Source organism: Ostrea edulis, chromosome 3, assembly GCF_947568905.1.
Source record: "Ostrea edulis chromosome 3, xbOstEdul1.1, whole genome shotgun sequence".
Taxonomy (NCBI): Eukaryota; Metazoa; Mollusca; class Bivalvia; order Ostreida; family Ostreidae; genus Ostrea; species Ostrea edulis.
In genome coordinates this window covers 77,582,644-77,609,979 of record NC_079166.1, presented here as the reverse complement: position 1 = coordinate 77,609,979, position 27,336 = coordinate 77,582,644, and the positions used below count along the sequence as shown (strand labels likewise).

Below are 27,336 nucleotides of genomic sequence, written 5' to 3'. Positions count from 1 at the left end.
ATTTACCATTATAATTAAACAATATGCCAAGGTAATTAAATTCATTGTTAAATTCACTATGACCCCTGGGTCGAGGCCTCTGCTGGTGGACTGTTAGTCCCCGAGGGTCTCTACAGCCCAGTAGCTAAGTACTTCGTTACTAGCTTGAAAATACGGATGTATATTTAATTGCTGTTATAAAATATTGAAATTCATTTCAAAATTAAGGATTATCTCCCTCATGCATAGCTCTTATCCTTGGACGAATTTGGCTCCACTTGTTTGGCACGCTGTTTTTGGCTATATTTAGATCTAAAACTTCATAGTTATTTCGGATTTCAAACATTTCGGTTGAGCATCATTGAAGAGACATTATTAGTCGAAATGCGCATCTGGTGCATCAAAATTGGTACCGTATAAGTTTTACATTGACAATATTTAAACATGAATTATCATAAGACCATGTCTCATCTTCTCTAAGTTTTCCACCATTCCTGAAAACAACAATTTTTGTTTTTTGTACATTAACATCTAGTTTCCACTCATTAGTATATTTCTTCAGAGCGCCTAACATTTTTTTGTAAACCCTCAGGAGTTTCGGATATGATACCAATGTCATCTGCATACATTAAAAGGAATAAATTTATCATTTGAATATCAATACTTGGACAATGTTCCTTGATAAAGCTCATCTCAAAATCATTAACATATAAAGAAAAGAAAATGGGTGACAAAGTTCGCCTTGCATTAAACCTGTGTCATTACAAAAATAATCACTAAAAAGCCGTCATATTTTACACAGCTTTTAACATTATTATACATTGACTTAATGATATTGAATAAATTCCTTGTATACCTTCCTTGAATATTTTATACCACAAGTGAGATCTATCAATTGAATCAAAAGCCTTCTGGAAGTCAACGAAACAACAATACAACCTCATGTTAATACCAAGGGTTTTGTTAATACGTGACTGTAAAACAAACATTCCATCTACAGTAGAAAGTCTCGTCCTAAAATCAAATTGTGCATCGGTCAATATACTATATTCTTTTTCCCATTCTATAATTATATTATTTAATAGACTTGTAAACAATTTTCCGAACCAGCTCACCAGATAAATACCTCTATAGTTTTTAGTTTCATTAACATTGCCCTTTTTTAAATACCGGGACAATACAGCCTTTTGTCCACGACTCGGGAAAAAACCCGATATAAATATATCATTAAACAGCCTATGCAATATCGGTAATAATATACATTTGATAAAAACTTCATTAAAAATATTATCCTCTTTACAACTTTTGTTTAATTTAATTTTACCCACAACCGTCTTAATTTCTGCTATAGTAATCTCTCGATCTAATTCCTCATAGGCTGCAGTTGCATTTGATGATACATTTTCAATTAATTCCTAGTTTTTTGAAACTAAACTTTTAAAATGCTGGTAAAAATCATTATCACTTAAGCTGTTCCGTATATTCTTTGTCTTATTTAATTTAAACAATTTAAGGAAATGTTTGAGATTACTTTTTCGTAAGTAATTTAACATGTTGCCTTGAAACCTTTTGTATTGAAGCCTTAACTTTAATTCTGTTTTTTGTATGCACTCTTTGTTGACATAATTTCTGCCTATTTTCTATAGATTTACATTTATTAAAAGAATATAACCTATCTTTATAATCATTAAATAATTTTTTACAACTTTCATTAAACCACGGCTTATCATCTTTGGGGAATGGTCTATTATCTTGATTGTGCTAGACGTATTCATTAATTTTATAGTTTGGTAAAACGCATTTGTTTATAATAGCACAAAAATTATTAACACATGTATTGACATCACAAACACTGGTCAAAGAAATATCAAGGTAAACGTAAATTTGATCTATTCCCCCCTCAACTCGTTATGAATAATTTGTGTATTTTCTTCAATCCATTTAACGGATTTACAATCTGTTCTACCTGTAGGGTTTCCATCTTCATGCACGGGCGACTCCCAGTACACCTTTATTTTAAACGATACAGGTGAATGGTCAGAGAAAATAGAAAAGTTACCTGAAGAGAAATCACTTGCAGTATGAAAACTCTTACATTCAGTTAGAACATAATCTATCAAACTACATCCTTTTGAATTATAAAAAGTAACATATCCCAAAGTATCGTCATTAATTCTACCATTCAATATCCTTAACCCAGTTGTTTTACAAAGTTCTAAGACTTTTCTACCAAAAGTACGTATTTACTACTTTATCCATATTCTTTCTAACACATACTTCTGGTTCACTGTCATAATTCAATAAAGTGGCATTTCTTGAAATAACATGATTTATTTTACCACTCTGAATAAAGTCATCCTCTTCTCCAGTCCTAGCATTGAAATCCCCAGTTATATATACAGTGTCATCATTTTTGTACTTACAAATACAGGTACTGTAGCATTTTGGTGATAAATTATCATAGCATTTATCTAAAGCATGTGTAGTTTCATTGTTGTCACGTATATAAGTTTTAATCAGAGAAAAATGTGTATTTTTTCTCGCTTCCTAATTTACCAACCTAGAGTATTTTCGAAGCATAATTATGCCGTAATCTTTGTAGCGAAGATCCAATGTATCATCCAGATTAGGATTAAGACATTTCACATCAAACGAAAATAAATTAACGAAAATAGGTATTTATGGTAGATAATGACTTTTATGTAACGTGATAATTGTGTATGTTCTATTGTGTATATTTTGGATAAGTAAAATATGGTAAATATATGTTGTGTATAACATGTTAAATTTGTTTCTTTCACGTTTGATTGATGTTGGGTATGAACTTTTTTCTGTTTGACCCCCCCCCCCTCTTTGGGGGATGCCTCATATTGGTATGTTTCTTATCGTCGCTGTCTTGGGTGAAATTTCCGATCAGGCAAACTGAAGATGATGTACTGTTTTGTTTAGGGTCCCGTACTTAGCCTATTACATGGATGACCAATCACAGCGCGCCGTTAGAACGCTTTGGTCATTGCGCTTTGTTTGGTTGGAGTGCAAAAACTGCTCAAGTATTCGTGTACACAAAGAACATTAATTTCGATACCCACATACCTATGTGATACATATGTTCTTGTATTTTTGTTTTCAACTCATTCTGACCCCCACTACTAGCTATCCTGTTATATAACTTCGTCATTTTTAAAAAGCCACAAATTCAGATTACGAAGGTAACCCGACCCGGCCCGGTACGGTTTTTCTAGCCATTTTACCAAATACCCTTTACTTTAATTAGACATAAATGTAGTTCGTGATATGAGCTAGTGATCTTGTCATCTACCCTGCACCCTTTACAGTCGGCTGACTACGACACAGCTGTGTACTTCAATGTTGGCTTCTGTAAATATCACGGTTGATATCGCGCTGACTGCTCCCCCCCCCCTAAATCCGCCACTACTATCCACTTCACATCTCGGCTAGTTATCTTTGATGTCTAATTGGCGTTGCATAAAAGTTTGACTGTATGACAAAGTAACTGTCAGCCAAAGTTAACTACGTATAACCTTTGTGATACTGGCTCCGGATTACTTGCTAAACATTGAATATGGACTAAATTAAACTTCCGAAAATATATCTTTATCTCTACCCCCTTTTTATATCTATTAACAGTGTATGTTTGAATTAGTTAGAAACCATTATGAATTGTGAGACGGTGTAGCACATAAAGTTTGCTGAAGGTAGTTTTGACGAATACAATGATCTGTTGGGTTATGTTGCACACTATTGTCTGAGTGATATAATGCCATGGAGAGCGAGGGAGAGAGAGAGATAGAGATGTAAGTGCTATACAAAATGTCGAGTGAGTGAGAGAGAGGTGTAAGTGCTATACGAAATATCAAGTTAACTCTTAATTCAAAGAGTTGAGAAGGAATATGGAAAAGATTAAAGAACAAGAACCAACTATTTCCTTACACATTTTACCTTTACTAGATAATAAAACCAACAATAGAAAAATTTACAAAATATTAGAAAAACCAACTGGAAAAACAAAATAGGATGAACAATTTGAAATATCTAGTGAAGAATGCAGAGGAATTCATAAGGATGTATTTTATAAACACAAAAGATAGTAAATTACAATGGCTACAATACCGAGTAAATCATAGAATTTTAACTACAAACACTTTTTTGAAAATGATTGGGAAATCAGACAGCGATTTATGCACTTTTTGTTTGGAGGCGAGATCATCATTGGAACACAATACGTATGATTGTGAAAAGGTCAGTATTTTTTTAAAGAAATGTACAATGTTGGTTTACTGAAATATTTTCATTCAATATTATAGCTGATAAGAAAACATTTATCCTTGGGTGTTCGAAAATTCAAATGGTAAACTTTGTAAATTACAATTTGAAACATTATATATACATAACCAAATGTACAGGAGATTGTCATTGAGTAAATTTAAAGCCACTTGGACTAATGTATACAGAGTGGAAAAACAAATTGCAAGTAAATAAAATTGTACAGATCAGTTTGAAAAGAAATGGAAATTAGTTGAAACATTAGCTCAAGGTTAACGTAAACTATGTTAAAAACATATCCTAAAATGCTTCTTTTTTAATATTATGTACATTTGTTATAATTTTTATTTTTCTTCGTAAGGGGTGAGGTAAATGTACATGTATATTCAATCAATAGTGAGTTTAAAGTAGCATTTTTGTTAATAACAGCCTTGGTATCACATCATATATCTGATTGTTAATTATTATAGTATGATATTTATGACTTCACACAGAGTACATTGTCATTTTTTCTACTTTCTTTACTTCTAGCCTTCGTTTAGAATGACTGTCTGTCCGTGTGAATGTGTGAGCCAAAAAGTTGGAATTCTTAAAACTCTGTACCCCTGGTCAGGTTGAGTTGTAAGGGTTTTGAATAAGCCTGATTATATACCTGAATAAATGTTGTCAAAACTGAAAAAAGTTAACTCAGAGAGTGCATGCAACAGCACGCGTCTTTGATTATTTATCTCTCGTTAATTCTCAGTGAGCTGAAAGTTCATGGACACTTATATGTACATGAGTTCGGACACAAAAAATGTTTGGGTATAAAAAGGTATATTTTCTCATACATACATACATACATACATACATACATGTATGCACGTTTATTTCTTTTTATAAGTTTGAATTTTGTACACGACGAAATTAGCAAAAAAAAAATAAATGGGGAAAAAACTGTAAATGATGCTTTCTACAACTTCTCACGAAATTAGAGCCAACGTAATACACAAATAACGACTGGGGGAGTTGATCCAATCTGATACAAACAACATGCAGTTTAAATGAATTCTAATGATTGATAATGACAAGGTTAACATTCATTTAAGGGTTGTCTTTCTGTAATACTCATTCTGAATAGCCAGTACATATTAGTGTAATATTGGAAACAGATGACTTCTCCATTAGTAAGGAATACATGATATGTCATTACGTTCCGTTAGTTTCTTCTTGTATACCCAATGTTCTAATATCTTCACACAGTGCACGGATATTTATCAACTTCCATTGTCTCTTTCTTTTCTGTGACTTTATTTTTGTGCCTCGTTTGAGTTTTTTTTTTTTTTTAATATCGAATAACCTGAATTTTTTTTTATTAATTCAGATGAAAAGAGTTCCTGAAATGCATGCTGATTAGGGGTAAATTACATATGTAAAGTTAAGTTCACCACTTTATATTTACGGTTATAAATAGAAAATCTCTAAATATTTCCTGAACACAAAAATGATGAGTTTCATCCAATTTTGATCATGTTGTTTAAAAGAAAAGTATTTTCATGCACGATCTTTCTCATCTGCTCTTCCCTTCTATCAATTTTTGCGCCCCTGATTAGGATAGTTTGTGGAATTTGTAGATATAATCACTTTAATACAAAGGAACTTCTTGGTGTTGGTAGCTGAGACTACTTCTAGAGATGCACTCAAACTGTTAATGCTTAAGAACAACACAGAGATTTGAAGGTAGTCTTGTTTGCGAGTAAGCTTTATTTTAAAAATGTCGCGTATGATGTTGTCAGAAATTGGCAGACGAGACATTTACAACTGCGTTATTTGGCATCAATTTTGCAAACTGATTTTTAATGATTTTTGTTTTCTCTGTAGCAATCAATATTGAGATTTCCGGTGTGATATCAGTATAATCCAACGTTTGAAGCGTGTTCCGAGTAATTGTCCGTTGTGCTATTGACACGTAGATTGTAAATACCAAACCCTATAGATAAACTTTACACCCGGTATAACGATACTAATTATGTTACATTTTTCTGCTACCAAAATAGTAATCCCCTTTGGGTCGTGCTGGGGACTCAAAATCACGCGGCCCCTCACTTCTGGTCGGCACGGATTCGAATCCCGCTCGCGCTGGTAAGTGAGAAAGTTTCCCAGTTTACTTTCGGAAGGTCGAATATCTCTTCCCAGGTATATTGTATCTGGGTTCTCTCTTCCACCAAAAAACAAAACTGGACGTCACCGGATAACTGGTAAAAAAGTTGAGTGTGGCGCAAAACAGCAGAACGAAAAACCCTATGGTCGTGCATCATTGGTCAAAACCCAAACCCTGACTATGATTTCCGAATGTGTGCATGCTAAACGAAAAAAAAGTTATTACATGTACACTGTACATGTGCCTATTGATCACGATGTGAAATTGATCAAAGTGACATTTATAATACTTGAGCAATTGAATAAATATACATGTACATGTAAGTCTAACATTTTTAAAACATAACCTCTACGTTCAAGAATCAAAGTGTATGTAGTGTATCAAATTGATATTGTGAATTCTTCGATTTCCATTACATTTCATCACTTTATAGTTCATCAGAAATAATGAGGATGAGATATATATCTCACATCTCATGCAATCATAATCGTCTTTCAAAGGGTCTGGGGTGGCACCAGGAAGAACTATTGGACATCAACTTTTCACAATATATTGATTGGCAAAGGAAATTAAATAATAGATAAAAAACAATCTTTCAAATCTTAACTCGCTGGGGTTTAGGATTGGTGTAAGGAGGGCTATTCTTCTATCATAAATATGAGTACCTCACATTTGTTCTCTAAACTTCATTTTTTGAAGTCAGTGATGGGTGGACCCTTATACTTCGCTGAATGAATTTCATTTATAACTTACACATATACATATATCTATATAATAAATGATGCTCATTGTCCAAAAGGTGGAAGGGCCAGCTCCACTCTCTTTCTATATGCCTATCTCTATTAACAAGTCTTCCAATTTATCAGTCTACAATGGCATTGGCTGATATATGTCCAGCATGGATATCATAAACAAACGTAGGATTTCTTTACGAAAACACTTGCATTAAATGCATTTAAAAATCCGTGAAATATGTCTTCGATTTTTATGTGTATTATAACAAATTCTTCTAACGAATCGTGTATAGAAAATTCCTATTGGTCCAGGACTATCCCTCCATCCCACTAATTCATTGTTGTTGATGGTTATTTTCAACAAATTCTACGGGTATGAAAGAGCTCTTAAAAAGTGTTGAACTATACGACACATAAAAGAAAACATTATTATCTGTAACAAAGGAGATGTAACGAATCGCTTAATATCTAAAACTGATTGCTGTATGAACTCTATATCCCATGGTGGAAAATTGGCTATTTTAAACTATATCTGATAAGTTAAAGCTCTAACAATGTCAATCTCATTTCAGCAGATGTTCTGCTTCGACGATATACGTTTGTAAAAAATGAATGTGGTTATTTTCTTACTATTTTGACATGAGTGAATTTAAGTTTTTCTCCAGGTGAAGCTATTAAATTCAGAAAGCTTCTGAAAGTCACAATTATTCAAAATACATTTGCACGGGTTTGAGCAGATGTCCAGTGCATGTATGAATTTCTATAGGCGTGTTCTAGAGATGCAATGAAACACCGTATCATTAATAATCCAATTCCCATGACTATGGTCCTCTTTCAATATATAATTGGTTTGTTTTTTTTTGAGTGAAAATATGTTGTGTTCATTAGTGCATAGTTTGATTTACACTTGGGTTACCCGAGGTTAATCCGAAGTGCATGTTGAATATTGATACAGTTATTTGCAGTGGTAATTACTGTCCACAGTTATTGATAACCAATATATCTATGTATCTATCTATCTTTTGTCTATCTATCTATCTATCTCTTGTCTATATATCTCTCTATCGTACACAATTTATTCTTACATATAATACTACAGCGTATCAAATTTCTTACTGACGGCGATTTGTACATAGTCCCGACTTATATTTTGATCACTTTAGAATCGAAACAGCTTTTCCGAAATTATCTGGAACTTAGCGCCAATGGACTGATCCGAGAGCTGACACATCGAACGCTAGTAGCCCACATTAATAGCTAGTGATATTGATAAGCGGAGCAAAATCATAACAATGTCGCAAGGCATTCAAACAAGGATATTAAAGTACAATTTGTTTGTTTGCTTTATTAACAGGGACTGATGAGTGGTCGGGGATAGGGATGTTAGGGTAAAATACATGCACACATTTTCAATAAAGCGATATGAAGTTGACAAATATAAGTGTCGTGATACTTAGTCCCAGTAATTCAAATGCTGGTGTAGGTTACTTTAATATTTTATATTCATAAGAGATATAACCTCATAAATGACAGTGGCGGATTGACAGGAGCGGGAACTTGGGTACCGCCTTTTTATGACCCAAAATAAAAAATAGAGAAAAAAATATTGGGATTATATTTACAAGCAAGCGCATCAAGATGAACAAATCGATTAATTGTTGTTATTATTGGTTTTATTGTGCATAAAGTATAACTAGAAGGACTATAAAATTAACCTGAAAAAAAGGAACCACCAGACCCCTTAGCAAATATTGGATCCACAACTGGATGTGCATGTTTGCAGGTGTTTTTGTTTTTCATCTAGACACTCCAATGTCTCAAAGATACGTACTCAAAAGATCTGTGCTTATTGACGTAGAAGTAATGACTGTATACAGTTTTGAATGTGACATTTAGTATAAAGTTTCTTTACATTTTGTTGAGTCCATCTGTTCTGTACTTGTTCAGGTCTGCTGACTCCAGTATTCCAGTGTTCGCTTGTTATGTATAAATGTCACGGTGGATATCGTCCTAACTATCACAATGTATACATTAATCCAATAATCAAGCGTGTATGTACTAAACCTGCGAAAAGAGAGATACTTATGATTTAGAGTGGTGTTGGAATTCTACCAATCAGTTTTCATGTGATTTAAGAGATTCTGACAAGTTTTTATAGAAGCTCCGCCAGAAAATAAATTCCTTTTATTTTTCTTCATAGAATTGCACGTGCGCGTACACGGTTTATTTTCTTGTTTGTGCGAAAAGGGCTGCTTGATACTTTTACATTTTATTATTTAAATATAATTGAATTACTTAAAATATTTCTTATGTGGTACGTTCATGCATGTACGTGGTATAGTGTAAAACAATTTATGCAAATCATTACACACTAAATAGATAGTCAATTAAAAGCTGAGAGAGTCAGCCATGATCCAAATAATACATTTATGGTAAAATCAGATGTATATTATAAGTTTATTTGATATAGTGAGACTTCAAACGAGGACTAGTATCGGTCTCAGTGAACTTTGATATAAATCTTAGGCACTAACATTGCTCTTAGAGCCATATCGCTGGAAAACTACATGTTTTCATATAAAACGATCATTCGCAGTGAACAGTAAGGACATGGGCCGCAGGTACTCTTCCCTCTCCCTATTATTTGTGTATTCCCCAAAATTATATTCTTGTCGATATAAATTGTATACATTCGAAATTAAGAGAAATAAAATTGAAAACACACACTTTTTTTATTGTACCTCGCATGTTGTAAACCACAAACCGATTTACACTCATACTTAAACCCAAGACAAAGCCAATTTTTACCTGTATTGTGAAGTGTTGCCGTTCACGACAGTAAATAAAACTAAAATATTTTATATCGCAATTAAAATTAAGAGGATACATGAACCACCTCAAAAATTATTTTTATCTGTTATTTCAAATCCTTCAGAGAGAGAGAGAGAGAGAGAGAGAGAGAGAGAGAGAGAATAACAAACCTCATTGGAATTTGTAAATGCATGGAAAATCCACTCTGATGCATACTAGCACAACATCTTAAACACGCATTTCTCAATGCGTCTTATATCAATATACAGGATCATCTCTTTCATTGTGAAGGTTAACTTACTGACCAATTTTCACAATAGTCAATGAAATATTGATCCATTTTGGCATTATATGAACATTAAGGCAATATGATATTGTGTCTTAATAAGCGATTCTATCACACAGTTCATGAGCAGCCCGTGTATAACTTGATGGTTTGACCTTTAATTATTATCCACAGCCAGGAGCAGCTGATCTTTTTGTGGTTTTATTAGAAAGTGTTCATCGTGAAATGAGAAGTCATTATTTTATAGTTTCGATACAATAAATCGTAATCAAAGCTATGGATAAAATTCTTAATTATATATTTTAAGAATGCACATGCATATAAAAGTAAATCTTTATTATTGTAATCGGTAGGTTTCATTTTTATTCCTTAAGAATTTTTGATTTTATCGTTTTTTACAACGAGTATTCACCTGAAAGGACAGTGTGTAAAATATATAAATAACTAGATATGCCATACCGGTTTCAAGGTATCAATGAATAAACGGATTGATAAAAAGATAAGGTATTCTAGTTATGCTACGTTTGTAAATATTTCAAGATATAATTAGGTATATTTTGTTATTTCATTGTTTGAAATCCGCGACGCACAAATCACATTTACAGACATGTACAGTATAGCCAGTCTTCCTCACTTAACACATTGCCTTGTCATTGCATTCTATTTTTCTGCAATGCATTGAGACTCAAAATTTAATAATAGTCATGGTTGATTCATCTGCATATTATCATGATGTTTCATGCACTTCAACGCTTTATAAATAAATTTAGCTTTTAATGGAAATTGCCGCCTAAGCATGGGTTGGTTTATATTTCCACTTAAACGCACGTGGGGGGAATCTGAGACATACGGGTCTGTTGGTTGTTGTGGTGTCTGTAATTTTGTCTTGACGGCGACCACCGAACTTCCTGTAGTTCATTGTATTTCAGTAATGAAACCTGGTGTAAAACTGATAGACTTTCCAAGTACATATGCTGCAATTACTGTAAACGTATTATATTTGGCGTGTACGATATTTGGCGGAAATCGTTTTTTCAACAAGTTAGCGTAGATTTGATTTAGCGCATTCTTGAATTACTTTAAACATCTAGATTTACGGATGGCATTTAGCGATGTACTTGATTTAGCGGAAGCTGCGTTCCGCCAAAGGCGCTAAATAGAATACACAGCCAAATGTAATACATTTACAGTATATTTATATAAAAATATAAAGTTTTTGAATTGCATCTAACTATGCTTAATGGTCCTGTATCTAGGAGAAGAAAATACCTACGTTTATAGTTAATATTAAAGATATAAACTAACTATTGTCCTTTTATGTGGCCTTTATATACGTCGGAGTATGCTTGAACAACGTATGTATAATAAGCTAACATAAAAAACGTATAGCGATAAAAAAAATCCCCCTATTGTAAGGTAATACAATTTTGGTACCTGATGCTACTTCTTGATGTGCACTCAAGCTCCTAACATACATAATGTAAAACTTAAACGGTGCCAATTTTGATGCACCAGATGCGCATTTCGACAAATAATGTATCTTCAGTGATGCTCAACCGAAATGTTTGAAATCCAAAATGACAATGAAGTTTTAGAGCTATTATAGGAAAAAACAGTGTGCCAAAAAAGTGGAGACAAATTCGTCTAAGTATAAGAGCTATGCATGAGGGAGACAATCTGCTGATTTGAAGGTAGTCTTTGCTTGCTAGCTCATATTTCGAAAATGCTGCGTATGTTGTTTTCCAGAATCGGCAAACAAGACAGGTACCATAGAACATTTCCAACTGCGTTATTTGGCATCAATTTTGCAAACTGATTTTTAATGATTTTTTTCCTCTGTAACAATCGATATTGAAAGTACCGGTGTGATATCTTGAAAACGTCCGTATCATTGAAGGTTTGAAGCGTGTTCGGAATAATTGCCCTATGCTCTATTGACACATACATTGTAAATACCAAACCCTATAGATAAAATTTACAGCCGGCATAATGATAATAAATATGTGACATTTTTCTTATAGCAAAATAGTAATCCCCCTGGGGTCGTGCACTATTGGTCAAAACCCCAACCCTGACTATGATTTCAGAATTTTTGCTTGCTACATGAAAAAAATCTTTACTTTATTTCATGTACACGTGCATATCGATCAAGACGTGGAATTTATTAAAGTTACAATGTTGCAGAAAATGATATCACAAACCTACAAATCATAGTGGCATTTTTAGATTTGAACAATCGATTAAATATACATGTAACTTTGAAATATTTAAAACATCCTCTACTTCCACGAATCCACGTGTACGTAATGCATTAAAATAATATGATGAATTCTTTGATTGACATTACGTTTCATAACTTTAAAGTTCATCAGAAATAATGAGAAGGGATTCCATATTTCACCTTATATGAATTTCACATATAACTTACACATATACATAAATAACTTACATACCTCTCATTTACTACTATAGTGGGGGGTCACCCAACATATTAATATACCAAATGAGGCTCATTGTCGAAAACGTGGAAGGGGTAGCACCACTCCCTTTATACGTGCCTGTCTCTATTGACAATTGTTTCAATTTATCAGTCTGTAATGTTGTTTAAAATAAAAACAAAAACGATTTTAAAATGTAACGCCCGAGGAATTTAAAATGAAAGCGCTTACGTTAAAATTTTAACTTTGTGTACTGTTTATTTTATTTCTTTTAATATCTTAGACCGGATACTCTGATTAAAAAAAACAATTTGGATATATATATATATATATATATATATATATATATATATATATATATATATATATTAAAAGAAATAGAATAAACAGTACACAAAGTTAAAAATTTAAATTAAATTATATTTTTAACTTTGTGTACTGTTTATTCTATTTCTTTTAATATTTTATACCGGACACTGTGATTTTTTTAAAAACACAATTTGGATATATATATATATATATATATATACTTGGATTTTTTAAAACTTTAATTAAATCCTTAACATCCGTGAAATATTTCTCCGATTTTCTTATATGTACTTTAACTAATTCGTCTATAACTAATCTTGCATAGAAAATCCTTCTTTGTCCAGGACTATCCCTCCGTCCTTCTACTGGATTGTCGTTATCGAAGGTTATTTAATAAATGATACTGGCATGAACGAGCTTATACAGTTTTAACTATGTGATACATAAAAGAAAATATCATTATCACTGTAACAAAGGAGGTGTAACGAATCCGTAAATATCTAAAACTGGTTGCTGTATGAACTCTACATCCCATGGGGGAAAATTGTTTTTCTTGAAACTGTATCTGATAAATTAAAGCCCTCAAATTTCAATCTCTTTTCAGCAGATGTACTGCTTCAACGATTTCCGCTTGGGGGGAAAGCTATAGCATTTAATGTGGCTATTTTCTAATTAATTCAACATGAGTGAATTTAAATCCTCTTATGGGTGAAGTTATCAATTTCAGAAAGCTTCTGAAATTCACAATTGTTCAAAATACATTTGCACAGTTTGGAGGAGATGTCCACTATATGCATTAACTTCTATTGCCGTGTTAGAGAAGTGCAATGATACATCTTCTCATCAATAATCTCATTTGTATGACCATTGCCGTATTTCCATATATTTTTGTTTCTTGAGTGAAAATATTTTGTGTTCATTAATGAATATTTTGAAATAAACCTGGCTTACCCGAAGGTCAATCTCAAGTACATGTTGAATACTAATAAAATTATTTCTAGTGATAATTTCATTCCACGGCAAGGGGCCTCCGTGGCCGAGTGTTTAGAGCATAGCGCTTAAAATCACACAGCCACTCGCACCGTTGAGAAAGTTCCCCAGTTTACTTTCGGAGGGTCGATAGTCTCTTCCCAAGTACATTGTATTTGGGTTCTCTCTTTCACCAATAAAAGCTGGACGCCACCAGATAACTGAAAAATTGTTGAATGGGCAAAAACAGCAAACCAATAAATTATTCCACGGTTCGTAGTAACCTTTCTATCTATTTATTATTCTCTCCTATCTATCTTGCTATCTTACATGCTTTCTTCTTACATAGGATACTACAGCGTATCAAGTTGTTTACCGACGGTGATATGTACATCGTCCCGATTTTTCGTTTGATCACTTTAAAATCGAAACAGCTCGTCCGATACCATCCGGAACTTAGCGCCAATGAACTGGGGTCAGGGCTGGCATATTATCGAATGTTAGTAGCCTAAGTTAATAGCTAGTGATACTGCTAAGCGGGGCAAAACCATTAAAATATCGCAAACCATTCAAGCAAATGTATTAAAGAACAAGTTCTTTGTTGTATTAGCAGGAAGTGACGAGTGGTTGGGGATTGAGGTGTTCGGGTGAAATACATACACACATTTTCAATAAAGCGAGATGAAGTTGACACATAAAAGTATACTTACTTATACTTACAAAGCCTTACATGATGAGTGCCTAACTTATATCAAACAATTACTAGAGGTATATAAGCCTACCCGAAATCTAGGTATATAAAACAATCAGTCACTTTAGTTATTCCAAAAAGTCGAACCGTAACATACGGAGATCGGTGTTTCAGAACAATAGCTTCAAAACTGTGGAATGCCCCATTCAAGAAGTCACTGAAAACACATTTTTCCATCAAGTTTTCCAGGACTAGTTTCTATCATTTCAGTCATTCGTGTAGGTTAGATTCTGTGAAAAACTGTGAAAACTAAAGACCATGTGTCTTAGCTTTCGAGTACCATTTTGTGGTGTTTTATATATAAAAAGGAATTGTATGTTTTAATGTATTATACCTGAGACATTATATGCTGTGTGTGCGTGTCTGTATTTCATTATTATTATTATTTTAATACACCTTGAAACTGATGTTTATTCTTATCTAGAATATTTATGGTATCTTGTGTTTTAATGTTTTATATGTACAATGAGGATAGGTACATCTTTTAATGTTTTATTTATTTTCTATGTATTATGTATATAACATTCTGTTGTAAGGTATACATGCATTGTAAAGCACCTTTGAGCGTACATAGTGTATGAAATGGGTGCTATATAAATATGGTATTATTATTATTATTAAGTGTCGTGATACTTAGTCCCACTAATTTAAATGCTGATATAGGTTACTTTAATATGTCATATATATAAGGAATATAACATTATCGGTGACATGGCGAGTTGACAGTGAGCGGGAGGCCGGGTACCGCCTTTTAAGACCAAGAATGAAATAAAACTAGAAAAAAAGCTTGAGAATACACATACATACAAACAAGTGCATTAAGATGAACAGATCGGTTAACTGTTGTTATCATTAATTTTATTATGCATAAAGTATAGCTAGAATGACTATAACAGTAACATGAAAAACGTGAAACCACCAAACTCCCCTTAGCATATTTTGGATCCGCCACTGGATGCACATGTTTACAGGGTGACTTTGTTTCATCTAGATACCCCAATGATGATGACATACGTCTTCCGAAGATATGTGCTTACTAATGCATACGTAATGACCGTATAAAGTTTTGAATGTGACATTTAGTATAAAGTTTCTTTACATTTTGTTGAGTCCATCTGTTCTGTACTTGTTCAGGTCTGCTGACTCCGGTATTTCAGTGTTCGTTTGTTATGTATAAATGTCACGGTGGGTATCGTCCTAACTATCACAATGTTATGCATTCATCCAGCCATCAAGTGTGTCTGTACTAAACCAGTGAATAAAGATAATCTTTTGATTTAGAGTGGTGTTGGTATTCTACCAATCAGCTCTCACGTGATTTAAGAGATTCTGCCACGTTTTTATAGAAACTCTTCTGGAAAAATAAATTCCTTCTATTTTTCCTTCATATAATTGCTCGTGTTCGTAGACTGTCTATTTTCTTGTTTTTTGTTAAAGGTATAATTGATGATTGAGACATAACATTTTATCATTTAAATCTAATTGACGTACTTAAAATCTTTCTGATGTGGTAAATCCATGCATATACATTGTATATTGTCAAACAATTTATACACTACATCACACACTAAATAGATGAGAGAGAGAGAGAGAGAGAGAGAGAGAGAGAGAGAGTAAATAGCAAACCTCATCGGAATTTGTAAATACATGGAAAATCCACTCTGATGCATACTAGCACAACATATTAGACACGCATTTCTCAATGTGTCTTATATCGATAAACAGGATCATACCTATCATAGTCAGAGCTAATTTCTTAACAAATTTCAACAATACTCGAAGAAATACTGCTCCATTTTGGCATTATATGAAGATGAAGGCAATGTGATATTGTGTCTTGATAAGCGAGTTTATCATACTGTGTCCAGTCCATGAGCAGCCCGTGTATAACTTGATGATTTGACCTCTAATTATTATCCACAGCCAGGAGTAGGTGATCTATTTGTTGTTGCATTAGACGGTGTACAACGAAAAATTACAACTCAGTATTTATTGTTTCCATACAATAATTCGCAATCAATGTTATACATAACATTCTTAATGATATATTTTAAGAATGTACATGTAATAACATATAAATATTTTTATTGTAGTCAGTAGCTTTCATTTCTACTCGTTAAGAATGTTTTATTCCATCGATTTTTACAACGAGTACTCCCCCGGAAGGACAGTGTGTAAAGTATAGAAGGAACTAAATATTTCATATGGGTTTCCAAATATTCATAAATAAATGAATTGTGAAAAAGAAAAGGTATTCTACTTAAAATATGCTACATCTGCAAACATATAATGTATCTAAACATTTAATTATGCATATCTGATTAGTGTTTTGTTTAAAATCCGCTATGTACAAAATGAATTTGTCAAATTGTACAGTATAGCCCTGTGGCAGATTTAAGGGGGGGGGGGGGGGGCTTAGAATTTTCAAATTTAAGGTAAATCGTGGTATCTTGTTTAGAAAAGTGTACTAAAAATAACAGAAGAAATAATTTCTTCAAATCCCGGAGAACTAAATGAGAAAATATTTTCATTTCTTGCATTACCTTATTGGGCGAACTTAATTTGTTCCAAAGACCCTTAAAATTTGCGTCATTTTATCAATTTCACCTTATTAGAAATGATATAGTGCAAATGACTAAATAAGAGGCATACTCCAAGCCCTCTAAAATCTTTAAAATCCAGGAGTTCCCGGGGGCTTCGTCCCCTGGGCCCAGTCAAGGGAACCCCTTGAAAATATTGTTTTGAAATTTCATCTAATCATGCTTAATAACCCTGTTACAATACGTAGCTCCCTGTGTCCAGTATAAGAAAATAACTACGTTTATAGTTTACATCCATCGTGATATTGTCAATTTAAACTAAATATCGACATTCTTTGTTGTCTTTTATTGATCTGAGAGCATGCTTGACCAACTTATAATTTGCAATAGGCGAATATAACAAATGTATGACGATAAACAACAGGGCCCGGTTTTTCGAAAGCTGGTTAACTTTAACACCGTGTTAACTCTGTGTTAAATTCTATGTTAAAGTTAACCATGTGATTAACTGTTTTTCAAAATGCGAGTTTGCGTTAACACTGTGTTAACGGTGTGTTAACTTTAATTCACCTCCAGTACCTGCTTAAGTCTTAACACAGTGGTTAAAAATGGCCGCCGACTTCATTTTCTGTCCGCCTCAGACCAAAAATCATGAAAATCTGAAAGGTTTAGACATTCTGAGGTGTGTATTGATGCTGAACTCTGACGGTGTGTTGTTTATGTTGTCATAAATTGATATTTTCGTCAAATCTCATGAAATTTACCTAAGAGACACAGCTAATGGAAAAAAACTAGTACAGTTGGATGATAGTGTTACACTTTTCTGCCAGTGGCAATATCTTGCACGCATCTATAGATACTTTCGGCATAAACTTTCAATAAGGGGGGGGGGTCAATAAAACTCGTATTATATTCACTTATATGAAATCCTGCAACAGGACCCATGCTTAAGATGTAATTTTACCTAAGTTTTGGCTTCCAAATGTCAAAGTGTATGCAGGCCCTTAGTTCATGATGATAATCTCCATTGAAACACCAACTTTAAAAACACTATCGTCTGCACTGGCCTTGACCTTTTGAAAATCCCCTTGTATCATTTACAAATGATTCAAATGAAGATGTGCATGCATGAAACGTACATACATGTGTTTTCTTTTTTGAAGGCTATCTAATATGAACAGTATTCAATTCAGGCTAATACAGAATAGTTGTTAACACAAACTTAGGAAGAAGAGTTTTTCATTGTTGATATTCCAGATTAATCTCCCTTAGTAAAAATGGAGTGGTGGATCAAGTGTTATGTTTAAAATAAAAAGAATATTAAAATAAATAAATGCATAAAAAGAACATATATATATAATGCTATAGATATGTATGTGAACAGACTATCATAAAGTAAATTTATTTATAATTTTCTTCATGAATATTTTTAACTGTTTTGGGGAAAATAAGACTTTTAAAGAGTATTAAAAAAAAGGAAAGTTAGGTATTCTTAGAAATTTAGAATTTTTTATAGGCTAGCATCGTCGTTAAACCCCTCCCATAAAAATTGTCCAATTATGAATCAAGCCATATGTTTTATTTCCTATTTCAAAACATGTAGCACCTCACCCCCTTATTTCTGACAACAAACGTTTACTGTTATTTTTACATGCAAAGTCTGACATCCCCCTTCCCCGCTTTTTCATATCATAGCACCAGTGATTGGTAGTTGAAATGAACGCTTGAACTGAACTCGTATATTTTACTGATAAAGGATGAAACCGACCCCCTCCCCCATCACGCAACTTAGGATTTTAGGTTCGGCCCGTACAGAACAACTCATTTTAGGGAGGGGGTGTATAAATTATTTTGTTTTGGCTTGTCAAGTATTTTCAGACAATTGTGAAGTCAACTTGTTCGACTCCCTATAAACCCCCACTTTGATAAACTACCCCGGTATGCAATGAGCCTGCTCTCTACAACATAAGCACCGTTTTTCTCAACTAGGCTTTTAAAGGCCTAGTATATATCATTATATCTAATACCTCTATGATTATTCAAATTGAATAGACTAACAAATGCATTTATACAAGTATAAGTGCATGGCTCACAGTCACTGTCATGTATTTCGAAACAAAACAATACATGAACATTTCATCAGCTATCTCCCACAAACAAGACTTTTATTTACTCCTGCATTCTTATTGTTTACATAGGAAGTACATGTGCATTATGGGTAATCAAATGATTAGCAAGTGGTTAACCCGGTTAACACAGTGTTAACTAACCAATGTGTTAAATTGCTTTCGAAAAACAGAATTTAACCATTGTGTTAGCTAATCACTTGGTTAGGAGTTAACACTGAGTTAAACTTAACCACTGTGTTAAAGTTAACCAGCTTTCGAAAAACCGGGCCCTGCAGATCCCTATAGTAAGGTAACACCACTGATATTAAGCGCAAATCTAGTTAAAAAAAAAAAAAAAAAAAAAAAAAAAAAAAAAAAAAACCCATCACTTCATTTTTTTTTACAAGAGTCTTCATTTGTCAAGGACTCCATTTTCAGTTTTGAAATTCAAAGGGAAAGTGTCCGTATAAAAAAGTATCTGTTATGTCTCCTCACTGTGAATGCTAAATCACCGCTTATTGAGGTCATTAAGCGTCACGTACTGTGATACGTTTTTAACAAATAAGAGATGCATCGGAATGTGTTCCACCAGAGAGAACAGAGAATTTTATATCCAGGTACACTGTGTAAAAATAGAATATGCAGGTCTGCTGGTTACCAAGTATCATGTAGCCATTTAAGTCCCAGAAGTCAAGTCTGAAATACGTTTACTGAGACAAACCATTCATTGGTTAATACATGTCTTCGTTTGCAATACTAATCCATGTTTAGTGCAACATTCCGAAACCCATATCGCAGGTGTTAAATGCTTACAGTTATATGCCGTGTATTCGTCGCGTAGTTCATTCATTGTTTTTGATATAACAATTTAACTCATTGAAAGTTTCCGATTGCATGTGTGCAGCACTACTACATGCACGAGCATTCAGAATGATTAAAATCGTTCCACTTCATGATTTAACGTTCTAAATAACAAAGTAAACAAACACATGTATGTGTGACCAGTGACAAAAAACCTAATTGTAATAGAAGCGGGGACTCTTCTTCTGGAGTTTCATTTATTAAATTCAACATAAATGTAATTTGTTATCTGAGCTAGTGATCTTGTCATCCACCCTGTCCATGTTAATGTCGGCTGGCTACGGTACAGCTGTATATATCAATGCTGACTTCTGTAAATGTCACTGTGATATTGTCCTCACTATCATAATTTCTCCATGTTTTTCATTGTACGGAAAAGAATCGAAATTCAAAAATAGATGAATTTCATTACCAGTTTTACAGGAATAACACTTTGAACAAAATCTTAAATGTCTAGGGATTCCCGTATAACGACCTCGTTCTACTGGTAAATTATTCGCTGATGTACGTAATCGTCTGAGTGCTAAACGTTGTGCAGGTGGTAAAAGTGTTAAGCAGTTTTCAATAACAAAGTTAGTTTTAGATTTAATATAAGTTTAAAATATCTTATATTCCCAATTTTTCCAAATAATTCCTAACCATTCTTTTGAAAAATTGATAGGTTATTGAGTGCAAAGTAAAACTTATACGGTACCAATTTTGATGCACCAGACGCGCATTTCGACAAATACTGTATCTTCAGTGATGCTCAACCAAAATGTTTGAAATCTGAAATAACAATGAAGTTTTAGAGCTATCATAGGGACAACAATGTGCCAAAAATGTGGAGTCAAATTCGTCTAGGGATATGAGCTATGCGTGAGGGAGATAATCCTTAATTTTGAAATGAATTTATAATATAATTGTTTCGTGTTCCAACACTTCCAAATAACTATTGTACAACACCATGTCATGATTATCAAAGTGCTGAGTACAGAAAGACGGTGGCGACGGTTGCGAAAAGCTGAACTAAGGTGAACTTAAAACACTACAGAGATAGTAATTGTCTAAATGAGGAATCTTAATGATAATTCATTTAGTAGTAAGAATTCAATAATGGTAAAGCAGGGTGTAAGAGTCCACATACAGTTTATCAAATTCAAAAGAATTATGTACAACAGGGGAAGCTTACTCATCCTAGGCACCTGACCCCACCTCTGGTGTGTCCAAGGGTCCGTGTTTGCCCATCTATCTATTTGTTATCTTCACCTTGCATGTACATGTGGTTTAAAAATGCCGTTTCCAAAAATTGATTAAGGGTATGCCTTTTAAAAGAGAAAATTTGTTTTCTCAAAAGAATAGAGAAACGTGAACCTTATATTCTTGCACTGTTTTCCTCTTGAGCTTGCTTATGCGATATATTTCAGAACTTTGAGAATGATCATTAAAAAGTGGAGAATGGCATTATATTCTATGGCCTTTCCATTTAGAAATATCCATATTTTTATAACATGCTGTGACACTCAAAACTTAGTTCTCAAATAATATCTGGAAAATGTTCATGTGTTTAAAGTATTTTCATATGACGTATTATTCAGGAATTGTCTGAAATCCTGGAATTTTCAATCACGAATTTTCAACTAATAGAATGTTTGATTTATCAAATAGCTATCTAAAGTAGACTCGATCAGAGTATAGGGTCCCGTGGGGATCCGCGTTAGAATATGTCCTCAGTACCCCTTGCTTGGTGTAAGAGGTAACTTAAATGGGGCAAAACGCAAAAAAAACTTAGGTCCCGTATCACAGCAAGTGTGGCACGATAAAGCAGAGGTCATAAGCGCCGCAGCCCTTCACCGGCAATGGTGACGTCGCAATATGAGTGAAACAATCTCGAGTTAGACATTAAGGAGGTATGCTACGGCAGAGAAATTTGATATGAATGAAAAGTGGGAGATGTGTACGACAATATTTTGAAAGTAAAAACGTTCAATTTTACTTTATTTCGTCAAGAAAACAGCTTTAGTAGAAACCAATCCGAAACAAAATTTTAAAATCCCTGCTGGATTCGAAGCCGCGATCTAGAGTTCAGCAGTTCAGCTAGGCGATGTTTTTAAAACGAATAGACAATTGCTAATATCTATATTTCCATCCACGTTCTAAAAGGAAGTCAGCCATTATCACGATGTAGAGTACCTCCTTAAACAATATCTAGCCAACAGAGTATAGGGAGGATGTAAAACTTAAAACGACTATGCAAAAATTAGCTAGAAGCATTTCAAATAATTGCAGCAAAGGACAACGGACGTTATTGACCAAAATTGGCCGCGCTTCAAAATCCGACCATATTTTGCAGGTAGAAAGGTGATAATTTTCTCGTTTCATTCATGTATAACGTGTACCATTTACTTGTTGCTGATATTGAGAACATAAAGTTACAATATTGCATTTTTACTCTGACGCTGTCCTAAGACGGTCGCAAGGTTTAGTCCCAACAGAAAGGTTTTATCCCATGGAATGCGCATGTGGAATACCAGAGATCTAGCACTCGCTGTTCAAAAGTTATTAGGAAGGTTACAGTTTTCAAAAAGTAGGTCAACCTCCAAGGTGAAGGTCCCAGCGGCCCCTGTCAGCGAAATTAAAATAACTAGTGGGAGGAGCTAAGTCAACAGTGAGATTATCGATAAACATTGTCGATAATTGCTGGAGCGCGTCAATATGGTAGCCGAAATCGAAGATAAATGATTTACAATGTATCGTGTAATTAAAGAGAAAAGCAATATATTATACATGTACATGAAAAAAGCACATATTCAAAATACTTGTTTGACAGTTTTTCATGAATTTATAACAAAATTAAAGTTTATGAATGCGAGAGAAAAAAATGATTCATGCAGAATTTATAAGTCTGATAACCACAATTTCAAAACGTAAAATCAATTGACGTTCATTTTTTGTCAGGCAATTTTGTGGTTGTTATTCATTATTTTTTTAAATATTTTATAAATTTGAAGTGTATCTTGGGTTCTGAAAATTATGTAGCATGATTATATTTATTTATTGACTAGGTTAATAAAATAAATGTGCTTAAAGTCGCATAAATGATTTATCCACCTATAGTGTTTGAACTAGCAAACACTGCGTTTCACTTACGCGCACACATACTTTTAATTTGTAGATGATTGGTTGTATATTTTTTAAAACCCGCCCTGAATAGGTATATATTCTTGTTATTTTATTTCCATCCATTATTTTCTCAAGTTCTCTAGTGAAATTGCGTCAGTAAGCGGTCAAAAACTACTGAAGTGATTTGTGTATATTCTGAATACGCTGTGGACGGGACGGTGTTTTCTTATCATTCATAATATCACGTGATTCATGCTTGACTGATCAAAGAAGTCCCAGGAAGCAGTTCCGGGGACTGTTGGGACCGCTGGGACTGCTTTCTAGAGCAGTCCCAGGGCAGTCCCACTTTTGAGAGATCAATCCCAGGGCAGTCCCCGGGACTGCTTTCTAGGACTGCTTGTGTGTCTGGTTAATACTGTAACAATTATATCAATTTATACAGATTTATTAAACAAAACAAATATCAAACATGAATAATAATTAATTATGGAAAATGGAATAAACATGGCTATTTGAGGATACATCCCCGATATAACAACACATCTCTGCCTCTGCACTTCCGGGCTGAGAGTTAAAAGTATTCAACCGGGGATGACAATTGTCCAGTTTGCACCTTGCGACAACTTCCTATATGTCACGAACCCAAATACCAGATACATCGCACGCTGCTTCAAATATACTGCAATAGCATAGCCCTTTACGACTATGGTTTCGAACTCCGGCATAGTATGTTTATGAGTGACCACCGAAACAAGGCTTCCTTACGACGTTACAACACCTGCGATACCTTGGAAATTTACCGATGAAACTCGAAAAACCCTCTGTAACACTCACGTGTCCACTTTGAAGCCGTAACAACCCTCAAGAGAACCCTACCTGGCATCCCACATCTTGCTTATGCACGTGTCCCACGCTTTCCGTTAGTACCGACACCGAACTTTGCACTTACATCTATAATTCCAATTCCACTCAACAAAATTCCGCCACTTTTCTCTCAACAGGACTTATATCTAACTCATTCTTTCAAAACAGTACTCTCCAGTTCACAAGAAACCCGTTTGCGCAATAGTGAACACCAATTCGTGGACGCTGGCATTAGGCTTAACGGAGTTAGGTTTTTAAGTTGTGTATTCACAAATTACTACGCCCATCTCGAAATGACATAGCATGTAGTCCAAAACATAACTCGCTAATTCAACTCAAATCATATAAACTCAATGTTTAAAAATAATAAAAGATAAGGAATAAAGTCATTATTTTTTTCCCGTTGGAATGAGGTATACCACGAAATAAAGACGAAAACCTTTTGCATCATGCGCTACACGCAATGATGCAGTTTTCCGTCTTTTGTTCACGGTATACATATACCTCATTCCAAGGAAAAAATAATGAATTAATTCCTGAATTCTTTATCAAATAATCGCCCTGTTATCCACTCAGCAATATAAAATAAACTGTTTCTGAAATTCGCAGCCACCATGCAGCGTTGTGTCGTGCACTTATTGTTTACTCCTGATCCTGATTATAATGTCAGAATTAATGCACTATATACGAAAAATAACTCTATTATATGTTTATGATAACAGAAGTTTACATCAGTGTGTGTTTTTTAATCAACGTACCATGTATCAGAAAATGATATCAGAAACCTACAAATCACAGTAACATTTGTTATATTTGAGCAAATGTACAAATATAACTTTTTAAAAAATCCGAACATAGTCTATCCGTCCTTCAATCCAAGTATATGTAATATATTGAATTGATGTGATAAATTCTCAGATGGCATTTCATCGCTTTAGAGTTCATCAGAAATACTGAGAGTGGGCTATCTATCTAACATCTTAGACATGTGTGTGTGTGAAGCAGGAAAACATATTGAAAGTTAACTTGTCAAAATATCTTGATAAGCAAAATAGATTGATAAATAGATAAAAACATCATCCTAACTCATAGGGGTTTGGGATGGGGGAGTCTTACATCATAAATATTAATGCCTTAACATATTTATTTATGAACTATTTGCATTTCGTGTAGAAAATATGACATATAAAAAAGTGTGAGTCGTTGTACCGAAATGATTTATGTTATTGTTTACTAGATTGTTAAATGATATGAAAATTCTTCCGCTTTCTTTCTACTAATCATATAACACTTCCGATAGGTATGGCGGTACTATGACATTCGTAAAGCGGATGATCCATGAAATATGTCTCACATTTTTTTGTATTTACAACAAATTTGTATATAACGAATCTTGGATAGAAATGTTTCTCTTTCAATTCCTTATTTTTTCAGTACTACCCTTTTTGATTTTTATTGTTAAATGCTATTCTTAATAAATCTTACAAGCATGGGGGAGCTTGAAGTATTAGACTAAATCATTCATCAAGCAAATCCCCGCCACAAGCATTTCCATTTGCCTCAATATCGTTGAAACAAAAGAGTTGTAGGAAATCGTTTAAGGTCAAAAATCGGTTGTTGTATGAACTTCATATCACATAGTGGAAAATTCACTATATGAAACAGTATCTGATATGTCAATGCCGTAAACAAATTCCATCTCTTTTCGGCAGTCGTTCTGCTTAGCTGATTTACGTTGAATAGAAAGATATTGGAATGTGGTTATTTTCTAACGACTTTAAAAGTGTCATGTGATCAACATATAAGTCGCGACGATGTGTATATCACCGTCAGTAAAATGAGCTTCGAACACCGTAGTATTATATGTAAGATAGACAGATAAATGGATGGATGGCTAGGTAGATTTATATATATATATATATATATATATATATATATATATAGAGAGAGAGAGAGAGAGAGAGAGAGAGAGAGAGAGAGAGAGAGAGAGAGAGAGAGAGAGATAGATATATAGATAGAGAGAAAGATATATATATATATATATAGATAGATAGATAGATAGATAGATAGATAGATAGATAGATAGATAAAGATACAGAGATATAATGTTAAATAGATAGATAGGTTATCGTGGGGAAAAAAATATTAGAAATAACTGTATTAGTATGCAACATGCACTTCGGGCTAGGGGGGATATAAAAGTTGACTAGGGCTGTAACTCAAACTCTAGCTCGAAAAAAAAAAGATTTGGAGTATGGCTTCACATAATTTTAAGTTATGAAAATTGCCACAAGTTCTGGCTCCAGATCAAAATTCTATTTTTTTTTTATGTTATTCGAAGGCTCGCATTAATTTTCTCGAAATTATTTCCAGAAGTTCATTTAAAAAGAGTAATTATTTTCCTTTAATAAATCTGATGTTCAGGCCAGCAGATTAGAGTTAGACGATATAATATGCAAATTTAAGTAAACTGAACAAACTTTTGTTTAACATGATATATAGAAACTTTGGTGATAAAAGTGATAAGTAGTGACACAGATACGTCTGTGCGGGTTACCTGTGGGTATTTTGTAACGATAGCATATGTATCTTGATTAAATCAACAAATTTTGTTCAAAATGACATTTCAAAGATAGTCCTGAAAGAAGAAAAAATAATTGCAACGCCAATACAATTGTTCAGGTGAACAACGTGGCCCATGGACCGATAGTTTGACCTAGTATGATATGTATAGGATTAGAATGGACAACTTATACTGTTAACAAACCCAGATTTACATATACTTATGTATTAATTGACATACAGGATATATGCTACATGTGTGTGAATTAAATTCAATAATTATTGAATAAGACTATTTCATCCCTGATATAAACTACCTATTTCAACTACAGGGACAATGAAACATCAAACTAATTCGATATTAGTAAACATTCTGACTTGGTACCAATGTTTTAAGGCACATTTCAAGTTTAAAGACCATTAAAGGCACATTCTGTCAAGTATTGCATCCACCAAATAAAGGATGTGCCGGTAGAGGACATGTATTGCTTATGCATTACTTTCAGAATACTTGTTTGATTATAGACGCATGGTGATTTTTTTAATATAATCCTGACTTGATTAATTCAACCAATTTCCCGAATCATTATAAAATATA

General features: G+C 33.6%; 1 protein-coding gene across 1 annotated transcript in view; it reads left to right on the top strand.

The window, feature by feature from the left end:
* Positions 1-27,336, top strand: part of LOC125677509 (uncharacterized) — a 171,474-nt gene that overhangs the window by 11,160 nt on the left and 132,978 nt on the right. The gene's annotated exons all lie outside the window — the stretch shown is intronic.